The 15,707-nt window shown below is 37.8% G+C and overlaps 1 protein-coding gene across 9 annotated transcripts in view; it reads left to right on the forward strand.

The window, feature by feature from the left end:
- Positions 1-15,707, forward strand: part of NXPH1 (neurexophilin 1) — a 360,999-nt gene that overhangs the window by 202,540 nt on the left and 142,752 nt on the right. For 6 of the 9 annotated variants that reach the window (XR_012633059.1, XR_012633055.1, XR_012633057.1 and 3 more), the window contains one exon: positions 4,474-4,544. The exons of the other annotated variants lie outside the window; for them this stretch is intronic. The gene's annotated coding sequence lies outside the window, so the exon portion shown is untranslated. The remainder of the gene's footprint in view (positions 1-4,473; positions 4,545-15,707) is intronic. 9 annotated transcript variants of the gene reach the window in all.

Here is a 15,707-nt window from a genome sequence, read left to right on the forward strand (position 1 = left end):
ATCTATAATACGCACCTCTGTAAGATCACAGGGCAAAAATATCTCAAAGCAGAGAGAGTAATTTTTGCATGATTCCCTCTTAGACACATATACAGTATTTTTCCTATGCTTAATGTCTTCTACTTCAAATTACTATGGACAAACTGATTGTACCTGTTCACCTTCCTTTCATAATTTATCTCCTTTGAGAATAATTTCAATTTACTCATAACGTGAAAAAAAACCATCCCTACCCCCTCTCAAAAAAACCCCAAACCAACAAATACAAACCAGAAGAGAAAACTGTCAGGGTATCACTGGAGGAAGTCTACCAGTGCCTGTCCTTTTCTCTAAAGACTCTAAATGTTTCCACTCTTCTCTGCATTTCTAGGCTGACTGTAATGTGCTGTCTGTATTATGTCCTTCTGTTTCAAAGGCAAGTTGCATTTATTTGCTCATGTGTTACAACAAAAATAAGTTCCATGAGTGGAGGTAACAAAGGAAAGTAAAGATCTGGACAGGAAACAGGCCAAAGAAATAGCAGAGCACTGTATAGCAAAAGGATCTGAAAGAGCAGAGTGGGCATTATTGCTAAAAGTACAGAATGTATGTGGTGTTGACAAGTAACTATAGTTCCTATTTACTACTCTAATGTAAGAATGTATATGGTGGTGTCAGGTAATCATAGCTCCTACTTCCTTCTCTAATGTAGGATTAAAAGAAGGGGATTGTATGAGTGTTGAGGATAGGCCTGGAAGAAGACAGAAGCTGCACGAGGGAATTCTCCTTAGCAGCAATACAAACATGAACAGAAGGATGGAGTATTGCTGTGGGAGATTTACAACTTGCCTGAGCAGCTCTACAGCTTTTCTGGTGTGTGTGAGGCTAGAAGTGCCCTGAGCAGAGCAGGGCTCTAGGTGTGTGTTTGGCATTTTCTGTTGTCATTACAAAGAACCGTGCTTTCCATCCTTCAGTCTTAACTGCCTTTGCTTCTCACCTGCTTGCTGGTCCTGTTAATAATCAATCACATTTTATTCACTTAACCTTTGTTTGTCTGCCCCCTGCCTCATGCTTCTTTATGTCACAGTAGATGGCACAACTTCAGCTGTTTGTTGATTAACAAATGTGCACTGTATGTGCTGCAGCCATTTTAACTTCTTCGCTGAGCATTGTGCTGTAGCCACTTTAGCTGCTTCTTTGCATATTGATTGAACACTGCTCGCATTGAGTATTGACTGCCACAGACAATGTTCCTCACTTACCATTATCGCCCTTGTTTCTTTCTCTCTCATCACCATTCTTGTAAACATTGATGTTCATCCAGTTTCTCCTGCCCTTATATTTTTTCACCATCTGCATCTTTGTTTCTTTCTCATACTTGTAAATTAACCACATACAATCATTTCTTTTCTTTTTTTGCTATTGCCTCTGAGGAACATTTCTCCTAAACATAAGTATGGTCAATCTCAGAAGTTCAGCATTCAGAAATCATGAGTCAGCCTCCCTTTTCTCTCAGATCAGGATACTGATCTAACACTGAAAAAACCTTTTTTAAAATTTTCATTTGTTTCCTAGGAAAATAAAGACAGACATGTAGCCTTTCAAGATGTGGAGGAAACCTAGATAGTAACATGAAGGTATTGTTTACAACTCTCTGGAAAATAATTTTGTCTTAATGATAATAAAAATAAAAGCAGCAGTTATCACTAAATACCATGTCTAGGATGTGAACATCAACTAAGATAAACACAGCATGCAGCAGAGAGGGATACAGACACTGCCTGATGTGTCAGGAGATAGTATTGAAGTTCCCAACTCTGTAAACCAATGGTCATTTAATGGAATGTACCCTTGGGAGCAGGGAAAAACAGTCTTAGGGATAAAATAAAGAACAGAAAACTAATATCCAGCATATCTCTGGCACTCTGGATATCGTAACCTTGCATATAATACGGAGCCAAAGATCAATAGAGAAAGAGCACAACATGAAAGCATGTTGGAAAATGTCAAGACACAGTCCCAAGTGGAGGAGGAAGAAAGTATCAACATCATGCTCCTCCTGACAAAGAGGAAGAAACTCTATCACCAACATCACTTGCTTTACTTTGAGTGAGAGGATGGACTAAATTACCTCCATGGGGCATTCTCGACTGACGTGTCTTTGACTCAAACAAATTTTTAGTAAAAATGTGAAAATAGACATTTAAACCTGTTTTCCATCTATATTATTATTATTATGTGATTTGTTTTTTTTTTTCCATAGACATTTTTATTTCTGTCCTCATAGGAAGGACTTTTTGGCACTTTTCTGTCAAAATACTTTCTGGCATATGGTTGCTATAAGGAAAGATATTGTCAGTGTGAAGATAGGGGACTCATTGAGCATTTTTTTTCCAGTTTAGGAACATCAGAAGAAAAGTTATTATTAACTGAAATACCTTCACTTTTAAATACAGTCAAGAAATTTTATTTTGGGACTACAATCACTACATTATCGCACTTAGAGTCTTGGAGCTTCCCATTTCCTTGTGGTTCAAGTTCTTCTTATGGGCCACATTTCTCTTATTATATCCCACCTTACCTTATATATCCTATATCCTATCCTTACCTTGTTTACAGGAATGTACCAGAAACCCTATAAACTTGGTCTATTATAAGAGATGTAGTTTGGCAAATAAGCTGAGTTCATAGAAGAAAATGTAATTTGGCATCCAAATGAAAATGCCTAGTAAGGTTTTGTCAAGCAGGCCTCAAGATATAACATAAAAAAGGTGTGGGAAGTGCTAAAGATAGGGCAGGAAAGAAGAGATCCAGCAGGAGTTCCGCTCTCATATATGCCAGGTCCAGGGGACAAATTTGCTTGCTAAGTCAAACAAAGGCAGTGAAGTGATGCAGCAGCAGGAACTGAAAGCAGAGTTTGCTGAAGGCAAGTGAGATAGAGCCAACTATACTGGGCAAATGTACTGGCCAACCGTACTGGGCAACTGTACTGGGCAACTGTACCAATTTAAACCCTGAGCTACACAGTTCCACCTAGGACAATGTCAGTGCCAAGGGGAAGACAGGTACTGCTCAGTGCCCTATTTAGCAAATCTCCCCCACCTGGTACAGATTTTCTTTTTGTTGTATGGAATTTTTACTCCTAAATAATTTCCACAAGTATTTCTTCCCCAAGCTTTTTTAGATCATTATAGAATGCAAAGACAATTTTTTTAAAACAAACTTTGATAAAATTAAAGAAGCTGGCATGTTTGAATTCCTGTAAAAACATGAGCATTTCAACTTTTATTTCTGAGAAACCTCTCCTGTGCATCAAGGTGAAAAAAAGCTGAAATATTTGACTCAAACTATCCCTATATATGATATAGTAAGTAGAGAAAACACATATTTGTTTATTTAAACCAGTAACCTGAACTTTGAAGGCCTGAATAATAATTTTTGAATGATACAAGCAATACTTTTATATTAAAGGTTGCATTTTCTAATTCTAGCTCAGGTTGTTTGCTTAATCTCACCTTGAACTCTTTGATACTTCCTGAGACTTATTGTGCATAGACACTAAGTCTCTTCCCATTTCAGGAGCTTTCTTGATTCTGAGAGTCTTTGAGCTCACCTTGCTAATTCTTGGATTTCACTGTTCTTTCAGCTAATGTTATAAATTACCCTTTTCTTTCTGATTTGTCCACTATCCTTTGCTGTTACATTCTCCACTGTCACTCTGTCTTTCCCTGTTCCTCATTCTCTGATTCCTTTGGGATACTATTATTTTGCTAATCACTCTGTATTTTCTACTACTTGATAATAGTACCCTTTTCTTGAGAATCTTACTCTCTTATTTGTTCTCGGACTTTGAGGCAAAGGAAATTCTTTACAATTAATTTCACTTGCCTCAAAATTAGGCTTATGCAAGAAAACTTAATGACAGCCAATACATTCTTTAAACAGTCATAGGGTACAAAGTAGGGTGATATAGGAGACATAGTGGCAAGACAAGAGTATCTGGTGGTTTGATTCACTCTATCATGGACGCCTGTAAACCTGAAGGTGATGAGTCTTAATGAATAAGACCCATATATATGAGTGAAAATTTTTTGGTTCTTGGCCTTTGGCAATAATACTGTAGGAATACACTTAAGCAACTTTAATTATAATTATGTAATGACTTGTTCTCAGTGATATGCACTAAACTGCTTAATGTATACTGACACTTTTATATTCTCTTTCCCATGCACTTCTTTTGGGAATGTTCCATAGTGGCACTGAATTTTCTTATTTAATTTAATTTTGCTCAGACCTAACTGCTTTTCAGAGACTAACTGCAGTTTTGACAAATGTTCTTTCTAGACTAGTTAATTTCTTAGGCTGATAAAGGCTATTTTAATAAAAAAAGTAGCTTCCAGCTAGAGTACAGATTTCAAAAGATAAGAGCATCTAGGTTGCTTTTTTTTTCACCCTCTGAATTAGTTACTTTAGTTTAAACACATTTTTTTCTAGACTGATTAAGAAGAAAGACTGACAAATTGAACTTCAGATTTACTCTTTCACCAGGCTGATACAAGAAGCAGGTAATGAGATCAACTCATTGTTAGTCACAAAGCGGTTTCTTTGAAATGAAACTTGTCAGACATACTTATCTCTTTAACAGTCACAAAGATTGATACAAAGAAAAGCACGACACTTAGGCCTACATTCTTTCATAGCTGTTAAAGTAACTAACATGTATCCTCACAGCTTCTCAGAGCTGCCACTAATTTGATATCAATTCGTGTTCTTAAAACTGCATTTCTTAATAATAATTTCCAACAGTATACTGTATTTTTTTGTAAAGCTAATATTTGGTGGTGAGGAACTTTCATCTCTCCCCTCCCAAATAAGTTACAACTCAGCTTTCATTTTTCCAGAAGTCTGATTGTTTTCTACATATTAAATGTAGGAACAGCAAAGAAACAAAACAGCAGGGTTCAGTACTCCCCAGTACTCAGCCTGATGAGCCAACTGATTTTTCCTGTGAGCAGACAAAGTTTAACCATTTTAATGGCATGTGCTCATTTACAAAAGAAATTTGCCCCTTCAGCACTGGTCTGACAAATTATTAAATTATATCCCAAAATGAGGAGTTGAGTCACATTGTATGATTTTCCCAGGTTCAATAAGTCCCACTATCCTTGGTATGGCAGGAAACAAGCGAGGAAAAATACTATACATAAACCAGAAAGCACATCAGGAGATAAAAGGATGGAGTGGGAAGAACTAGTCACCTAGTGATAGTCACTATTGATATAGATGGTTAAGAAATTATAATAGAAGATCCTCCACTGAGCTTTCTTCTGCTACATACCATTCAGTCTTACAGGAAGGAGACGGAAGGCGGCCAGTAGCTAATGGAGAGAAAGAGGAGGGTTTATAATAATTTCACCGTTATGAATCATCACAGATAGAATCAGCACTCCTCTTCCACATTCTCCTCACCCTCTCTCCTCCACACATAACAGATAATGTTCACAGCTTGAAGGAAAATAATTCTACCTACAAAGTACAATAATTTAAAATTTTGCATGCAAATTTAATAATTTTCTTTACCAAATTTACTAATTTTCTCTACCAATGACTCTGTTTTCCCCATCCACCAAGAATTCCTTTCTCACCTAAAGAAAATTCCTCTTTTTTTTGGTGCTTTTTTCTTTGTTTTGTTTGTTTTCCTGATTTCTGCCTCTCTCCCACTGAGAATCCTGACAATGAGAGAATGAACTCCAGCATGTGTGAGGAGACCTCAGAAAAGAAAACATCTTCTTTGTTATGTGCACATTTTAAATACCCTTCTGAAAAATGAATTTGGTTTTAGTAGTTGACAAAAATGTTCTAACTGTAAACAATCTAGAGAGAAAAGTTCTCACAATGTAATAAGTTTTGGGTTTTTGGGGGTGTTCTTTTGGGGATGAAAGGTTGCTCTTCAGCCAGACATCTTATAATCATGAATAAATGAGTCCATCTCATTCCAGACCTAGTGCTGCTTTCTTGATACATGATCTATCAGTCCTGCTATGGGAAAGGGTGACACTGCCTATTATGTCAAAATTCACATCTGCTTTGTTCTTACTGGGACACATGCAAAGACAATTCCCAATGACAGATATACAGTTCCTTATTGTCCTCCCTTCCACAGTGAAACCATAAAAAGCCAGAGTACAAGAGAAAACCTGACTCAACATAACTAAAAATACATTCCCCCCCCCCCCTTTTTTTTTATTTTAAACCAAGATTAGTGTGCTTTTAGTTCCATTTCAGTATGAAATAGTCTCTGGTTCCCTCCAGGAATCAGCTGAATTTTTCTTCTTGTAGTCTCTGTAACTTATCTCAACCAAACGAAAGCAAAGCAAAGCAAAGAAGAGCAAAGCAAAGCAAAGCAAAGCAAACCAAACCAAACCAAAACAAGCAACACCAATGTGGAGTGAAAATCCACCAGCTGCTCCTATGTAGATAGGCAGTCTGAGTACTTCCAGCCCTTCCCTGCAAATTTTGTGTTCTAGATTTTCTGTCAGTTGACTCAGAGTGCTGTTCCTTCAGGAAAGTTTACCTAAAATGATATAGCACCCAAGGCACTTCTCTGATGTTTAGAATGGCTATGAGCAGCATAATCTGATAGTTCCATTTAACCATGTGGTATTATGATGTGTTTGTCAAGACATTAACTTTCAGGAAAGAGTGACTTTCTTTCCTTCTCTCCTCTCCTCTCCTCTCCTCTCCTCTCCTCTCCTCTCCTCTCCTCTCCTCTCCTCTCCTCTCCTCTCCTCTCCTCTCCTCTCCTCTCCTCTCCTCTCCTCTCCTCTCCTCTCCTCTCCTCTCCTCTCCTCTCCTCTCCTCTCCTCTCCTCTCCTCTCCTCTCCTCTCCTCTCCTCCTCTCCTCTTCTCCTCCTCTCCTCCTCTCCTCCTCTCCTCCTCTCCTCCTCTCCTCCTCTCCTTTTTCTCTCCTCCTCTCCTCCTCTCCTTCTCCTCTCCTTCTCCGCTCCCCTCCCCTCCCCTCTCTCCTCCCTCTTCTCATTCTTTCAGAAAGTATACTGATGGTGTTAGATTTTAGTTAATGTTTTGCTGGAGATGGGGGATTTGAGAAGCTTTTCCCCCATTTTAGAAAGATAGAGTCAGACTTTCCACTGGCAGCAAAGTCAGATTCCCACTGGTATGCACAGTGGTTTGACTTCCCTCACAGTAAATAACTGCGAGCAGATACTAGCTCTGGGGAGGGAAGGAAAGAATGGTCCTAGTTTTACATGTGGGAACCGATGAACAGGGGAAATTGAGTAGTTTACCCAAAGTCAAAGATGAAGGACCAGGAGATGTCTCCCAGGTTCTAATCAAGTCATTTAAGCAATAAATTAATTTTCTAGAACTTCCTGCTAGCCAGAAAAACAAGGCTGACAAGTGCAAGGGGCACTCTGATGCCGGCAGAAGAGAGCAGCGGAGCCAGTGGGCTCCTCTCACCAGGGATGCTGAGCTGGCACAGACCGGGGAATCAGTTGCTGAGGGTAGCTGAGAACTGGGAAAAACAAAACAAAATGCTGTGTGCCTTTTCTGTCTTCCTTATCAGGGTTTCAACCCCAGAAAGCCACATCAGTTTCTGCAATAATACAAGTAAGGGGTTTGGGTATGTGGGGAAAGGTAGCACCTGCCTCTTAGAGATGTCTAGTCTCAATTCTCAACTTGTCTGTTCCTTACCACTACAAGGAATGCCAAACCCGGCTCTTTGGGTGCTTACCCTCCAGTGTGCATAGATTCACATCTTCTCTATCCCTGCAGATGTCTGCTAAGGCCCCAGCTGCTAGAAAAAGGATCGGTGTGGTCCCAGTAGAACCCTTGGTCTTGCAGGAACAAAATTGAGTTTATCTATACTGCTGAGAGAATACTTCAGTGGGGCTCTGCCCTAATTCTTTACAGATTGAAAACATTTTTACTGCCCTCTCAAAAATATTTGCATGGTACCAGTATAAAAATAAAGTTTCAGTGAATTGGAACAATTTTTTACAATTATTTAGAAATGTTTTCACTTAATTTTTAAATTAGAAAAAGTAAATAAAATATGAAATAAAGAGCTCTTTCAGATAAAACCACTCAAAACCAGAACCTTTTGTTCCATAGATTTTGGAGCAGAAAGGCAGTGGGAATGGAACCTATCTAAATTTATTTTCTGATTAGTCAGTATTTTCACACAAAATAACATTTCGCAGGCAATTTCCTAAAGGGCTGTAGTCCTGGCTAGATTGTGGGTGCAATGAAATACCCATTCCTCAGTATTTCACTGCCTTTTATTTTCAACCTACACATTATCCCACATTGTTATCCAGGTTTTATTGTAGAATTAGTGACTTAGAAGATATTTTAATGGGAGTTTCCTTGCAGGTTTTGTATATACCCTATTTTCAGCAGTCTGATTGAAGCACCTTGCTTCTCTAAAAATAAAATTGTCACTACCTGGGTCTATACAGATGCGAGTCATTCAGGGGAATTCAGAGTGACAGTGGGATGATACAGGCTGGTGTGGCAGATGGTGTCTCCACACTGCAGCAATCTAATGGTTGCCAAGCTTTTCCAGTCATTTCAGTAAAGAAGGTGTTTGAGAGGGGGCGGATGCCTTAAGCATCAGGCACATGTTGCCCAGGTAGTCTGTGGAGTCTCCATCCTTGGACATATTTAAAAGCTTGACTCTAGATGTCCCTGCTTGAACAGGGAGTTGGACAAGATGACCTCCAGAGGTCTGTTCTAACCTCGGCTGTTCTGTGATTCTGTGATACTAGGAAGGTAATGAAGGGTGGGCTAATCAGGAGGCTGGGGTTGGATTTGCAGTCTGTTTTGTAAGATGTGGACACAAAGGAAATTATTTACCTTAAATATTGTGGAGAGGGGGGAGTCAGTGGTGGGATTTCAAAAGAGAGGTGATACAGATAAAGCAGTGGCCTGAGGAAGTCATCTTAATGTAGCAGAGTGGATAAGGAACATATTGCAGGGGGAACTGCATGGCCCTGATTACAGAAATAGCTATGTCAGTATACCCTTTCACTGTACTTCACGACATTTATGGAGAAAATATTTAAGGTTCAAATTCACAAAAGAATTTTGTGTAGACACATTACAGTGACATTTAAAATCAAAGTTGATTTATTAATTAGCAACGACTCCATTGCCTCTTTTAATATGTCTGTACAGTAACACAGTATATTTGAAGTTCTCTTCTTTCTAATTTACAAATACTGTATTTTGAAGTTTTGCTCTTTGTAATATGAATAATTGCATACTGTATGGTAATACATCTACAGATGCTACACTGTGACAGAGATGAGATACACCTTTTTATTCAACTCAGCAGCCATAACTATAACTATGTGTTTAAAACAATAATAGAAGAATTTAAATAATAACAAAAAATCAGCTCATTCATTTTTAACACTGGAATTTTAGTAATGACACAAAACTGTCTTGCTGTGTCTCCCCTTTGTGCTGGAGGCCTGATAGGATGCCATGATGAGCTTGCTCTTTTAAGCCTAAGGGCTTAATATTAACAGCATATGACAATTTTCTTATCAGAGTCTGCTTTGCAAAGCATGCAGGGAGGGGGAAGTGAACTGGATGCTGTCATATATGGGATAGTGTGGTAATTAAGCAACACTGTTCAAGCATGGAGAGAGCAAAAAACAAGGGTTTCACTGTTAAGCTTCTTACATGATTGCAAAACACACCAGTGCAAAGCTTTTTTGCCTTGCAATAAGGGACTTTTTATTTTTGAAAAAAAAAGTGCAGTTATTAAACTCAGCATGGAGACAATCTGAAACAGGATCTTCATCAATCAGATTAACTGCTTTCCAAGATGAAAGTAGACGAGGCACAGTGTGAGCCTGAGAAGATATTTATCAAAACCCATATTAATAACCACTTTCAGCCTTCTCCTGACAGTTTCATCTTAGCTTCCATGTTTAACATTTGAGTATCATATGTTTTTGTCAGGATGAGGCTGCTAAGAGCATCAATTAATTAATTCCTCTGAAGTATGGTTTGGAAAGGTAATAAAGTAACATTCCCTAAGGCCAGGACCAGTAATGGTAAGCTGCATTCTGGTGCTGCACAATTTGTTACTTCAGAAAGAAATTAAAAGCACAGAATCATTTTCACTTTTAAAACCAGAATATATTCAACTTTATTTTAATAAAATTGCTGAGAGGAATCCATTTTAAAAATAATATTTTCAAAGCAGATAAAGAATGTTGCTGCTTTTTATTTGTTTCGTTTTAATAGGAAAAAGTAGAATGCCTCTGGCAAAATAAAAGGCGAAGAGATGACTGGAATATGTCTCAACATTGTTATTTATTTGTTATCATTATTATGATTTGCCTTGTTAGTTATTTGGGTCTTATTGTTCTGTTCTGGAATTTTCACTGTGGGGTGAAAGATGCCTGCTGAGAGCACAGAGAAATTAACCCTCTCCTTGTTTCTATGCCTGCCACCTTTACACAGGGTCTTTTTCATGAACCATAGCATCCTCATCCTTGTTTCTTGTTTCTTTTACTCCATAAGAAAGAAGATTTTTTTTTCTTGTAAGTAGTGGAAGAAAAGCAAGAATAAAGAGCTCTTTGGTGACCGTCAAGATAGTCTTTTGGTATTTTTAAAATTATAAGCAGATAGTGGTTGAATTTGTATGCCTTGCTTTAATCTTGCAAAATAAATGCACCCTTTTACTTCCACATCCTTTTAGTCCCACCACAAACAAAGTAATGCTTCTACTCAAAAAGATACCTTATATGTATGTGAACTGTTAGAATGGTAGCTCTATTCTCATTGCCTGTGAGGAATATCACCTTATATAATTAGTGTGTCCTAATGACTACATGAGCCAGATCAAAATACTCTACTTTCCAGTCACTAAATAAATGTCTACACACATTGTCAATGAATGTTTCAGTCTGGTCTTGTCAGAGAACGAGAACCAGGTGGCTGTACTCTACATCTGTATGTGAAGTGTGTAAATGTGTGTCTGTGATACCTTTGCCAATCAGTTCTCTTATATAACTTTTGAGTACTTTGACTATTCTCAGCCAGTTTGGGGTAGTTCTGAAGACATTTAGGTTCTTGTGAACTAACTACTCTGTCCCCCAAGAGAGCTAGAAAGGCAGTCAATCACTGCAGAACAGGCTGAGAATAAGAAACTTGGTGAACTTCCTTTGATAAAGATCAGCAAGGCAGGGACTTCTTTTTCTTTCCACACAGGAAGAATTCAGAAAATCACTCCCGAACTTGAAATGCTCCTGACGTCTTATGAGAACTCTTTTGATTTATATTTTTTTTCTACACTTTGGGTCTTCATCTGGACACCATTTATCCTGGGACAACAGACCAAGGGAGCCCTGTGTAACATCATCTCCTTTCCCTAAGTGTGGAGGCCAGAAGCCTGTAAACTAGACTTCCCAACAGATAGTAGGTCATTGTTTCCAAAATACTTGTTTCTAAGGATTATTTTGGGGGGAGATAAGAAATTATCAAGTGGTTAAATAGCCATCAAAAAAGTTGTGTTTTACATGGTGAAGGTATAATTTTGACCTCCTCTAATTTTCAAGAAAATGTTTTTCCTCCTTCCAGATAGAAACCTCTATTTGCTTCATTGTTCATGCTAGGAGTGAAAAGGACTGAACCATCCCCTTCCTCAATCAGAAAACCAAATTCTCAGCTCTTACAGAATCTGAAAGAAAAATCCATTATATTTGTATTCAGTTGTAAGTTTTTTTGCTTATATTCTAACAGTGCATGTGATCAGTCATCAGTGATTTCTGGAGATGCATTCTGCTAAGATATTATAGCACCATCCAGATAAGCTTGAAAGATATTGAAGGGTCTGCCAACACCTTGCTGAGTCCTGACCGATAAAAAGCTGAGCAAAGCATTCAGCATTCGCAGCAGGATACCCAGACTGGAACAGATCATCTCAGGGAAGTAGGACTCTGTGTCAACTCCCCTGACCATGGTCACGATGTGATATAGAGGCTTTTTGTTCCTAGTCTTCTGAGAGGTATTCCCAAATGGCCTGTAGGTCCTCAGGTTGCTGATGCTCATCAGCCTTTTTTGTTGCCCTTGGGATGGTACTCATAAGTAAATGCAGTAACGGAAAGATAAAAGATTGGAAACGAGGTTAACTGAATGCAGAATTTTCTTACAGAAGAGGTTTGGCCTACAATGTAGACAAATTCCATTAACTGTTTTCTGAGCTGTTGAATGTTTTTTCTACTTGGGTCTCTCTAAATATTAACTGAGATTGCTGAGGATTTATGCTTATTTAGTGAAAATGAAACAAATATAAAATTTTTCAGGTAAAATAAAGAAGTAGCCTCCAAATTTACAGCTGGACTATGCTCATATTCAAGGTCAGGAGTGAGGGACAGACAGGAGGGTGTTCTCTGGCCCATTAGATGAACAGGTACGAGTCAGATCAATAGTCCTGTGGTATTCCTCTTGGCTTTTATCCACATATGAAATTGCTGTGAATGTATTCAAAACTAAATATCATTGCAGGACATACAAGTCTGAAAGGGTTTAATTCAAATTGGTTGCACCACACTCTTTTCTAAAGTTTAAGGTAGCTATAAGAAAATTAGGGAGCATTTTCTGTGTAACGCAAGGAGACTTCATAGGAGCGTGAGAGAACTGTTTAGCAGCCATCCAGAATCACCAGCTGAGTCCCTTGATTTGCATTCAGGGGTTACAGAGCATACAGCAAGAGGGAGGATTATGGAATTGAAAGGTCTTAGGCACAGGCAGGCTGAGTTTATAAGTGATGTAAAAGAAACCGAGAAAAATCTCTGTAAGCTGAGAGTTGAAACAAAACTAGTTTGTTTTATGTTCTAATTCAGCTTCAGAGAATTAAGGGTTGATCTCTTTGCTAAAACTCAGAGATTGTGGCTGAACTCTGTGAGCATCAGAAGATCTACTGTTACTGTCTTCCCTACTAGGGTCATTGTTATTGCTGGATAACAAAAGTGTACATCAGAGCAGAAGGATTACTGTGACTTAATATTACTATTCTAATTTGCAATTCTGCAGATGGAATTGATTATTTTGGTGTTTACAACTATAGAAAGTTAACATTTTGAAATACACAACACTTCTTGCTGAGGAAGTTGGTGTTAAAGAAACATCATTAAACTAAGTGGATGCCCACATGCTAAGCTGACCCAAAGCTGCATGACAATGCTGAAAATTAAGTTATGCTAGGTAGGATCTGAGAAGCACTCAAATGAGCATACTGCTTAAGATCAGTACAAAGAATAGACTCTAAATCCTGAATATTGTTAACACCCTGAAGAGGCTTCTTGTAAAAAAACAGCCTACAATTTCTGCTACAGCATCCTGGGAATTGGAGACCTTTTTAAACAAATATTTCCTTTCATGAGTTTTGTGCTGTGCTCCACAGGGTCACTGGGACAGGTTAAAAACATGATAAAAAATATCTTGTCTGTTCCTCCTGCTTTGAAAGCATTTCCCTGCTGTTTGCTGACTATCAGTTCTGGTTACTTGGTGTTACTCCTAAAGCCTGAGGAATGAAACTGAAGATCAGCACAGCGCTGTTAAACACACAGACAACTAAAGCAAAGAAGAAAATGAAGCATTTCTGCAAGTGTCTTTTATTATTACTGAAATGTTGAGTCAATGTGTATATTACATGAATATGTATATGGGTAGCAGCACAGTATTATCTGGTGGAGCAATACTTAAGACAGTGATTTGCCTTTGTAAGTAAATTATTACAGTGAGATAGGTCATAATTCCTGAACATAATAATGTAGGCTATAATTCTTTAGACGATCTGAATGGAGTTGTTGTGGTTTTTCATCCTGTGGAGGTCCACTGATATTCAGAAGCATTTGTGTAGCAGTGTTCGTATACTGTCTTAGTAGTTAAATTTCTTTTGTGGTGTTTTCAGTTCAGTTCAAATCACAGGGTCTCCCTGTTTGGGATTAAATGGAGGGAATCTGTGTAGCTCCTCTCTGAGCATTATTGTTCTGTCAGAGAACCAGCTAATTGAAAAAAAATGTAACTTTGATGAGTCAAAATGGATGTTTCCTGCTAAACAGTTCTTTCCAAGCAATGTTTAGAAGCCGAAATCTTGAGTGAGATACTCATGGTGGCCATACTTTCAATAAATATACTACTGATCTATTATCATACTGAAATGCATACTTTCTACAAACAAGTGTTTGGTAACTTCGGGTTATAGCCTAGCATACTCTGCCCATTGTCCTGGCTCCCAGATGACATCCAGAAAAAGGTCTTCAGTCTTTCCTTACATCTGCTTGGAGCTGTTTTCAGTGTTCACGTCCTTGAGCAGACTCTTAAGGGGAAGATAGTGTGTCTGGAATAACAGAACTGTAGTTGTGGATCATACAGGGCTTTTTGGTAACTTTTCTTTCCTCCTTGGCTATCAACTCCCACTTGTGCCTTTTTTTTTTTTTTTTTTTTTATGTAATTATTCTCATAATTTCACTGCTCAGGGTATTCTATGTAAACCACTTGGCCCCACTGTGGTTCTGTATCAAGACTCAAAGGAGAAGAAATCGATGAGGTCTGTATTTATATATCATGCTTATTTTTAACAGCTTGATATGCCTTTTTTACCTCCCTATGGCTTTGAAAGTTCAAATGGAGTATCTTTATCCTTTTGCTTCTTGTTTGCATATTGACTGAAGGCAGTTGTGCTTGTTGATAACTATATGCTCAGAATGACATGAATCCCTTTTCAAAATGTCATAGCTAATGGTCTGCATATGCAAGTTTCATATATTCCACTGTAAAACTACAAAGAATGCCCTTGCTGCCATCTAACACATGAACTGAAATTTGTCTTATGGATTTGGAGAAAGAATGTTCTGCGGCTTACTTTTACCAGTAAATAATGTATGGCCAGAGAAGAATAGAATATTTTAAAATCTGGAACTTAGAGAAATATTGTCAGTAATGAAACCAAAATAATTTAATTGCAATACCCTATCTAAAACATCCATGAAACCTATAATTCTCTAGAAAACAATTATTCTGTATTACTGAACTTTTGAGAAAACTCACTGATTATTCCTTGTTATTGATTCTGATGGGAAGCATAAAATGGAATGTCCTAGCTGGTCATTAGAAATTGTATTCCTAACAATAAAAGTATTGGAATTAGACTGAACTGTATAGTTGTATTTTTAGACAAACTATTGGTCTTTGTTAAACAAATGTTAAAGGTAACAGAAGACCACTACTGATACGTCCTGGCTGAAAATATTTCATCTGAAGAAATTAGTCCATGTTCCTTGGACCCAGAATCATAATGCCATCTGACAGATACGATTTCAGCATCAAGGGCTTAATCAGATAAGGTGGAGCCAAACATGGATTCAGGATATAAAATGTTTAATAAACTTTTATTCATCATAGTGGACATTTGCATACACTGAGAAGTTCTTACAAGAAACTTTTCACCTTCTAGCATTCTTTAAAATATTGCAGTATACAGGTCTTTTTGAAATATCAATAGTATTTTTATTTCTGTTTCGTTTTTATATTTAGATTGCTATACTCATTTATTAGGATTCAAATTTATGTTAAAATAATTACATTATGTCACACATAACTAAACACATTTTGAGATCTAAGTCACGTAATAGCAGAATGCTGAAGATTCATCATTCTCCTTTCCAACCAATTAAAGTAGGACAGTC

The sequence above is a fragment of the Athene noctua genome, chromosome 2 (assembly GCF_965140245.1).
Source record: "Athene noctua chromosome 2, bAthNoc1.hap1.1, whole genome shotgun sequence".
In the NCBI taxonomy this organism is placed as follows: Eukaryota; Metazoa; Chordata; class Aves; order Strigiformes; family Strigidae; genus Athene; species Athene noctua.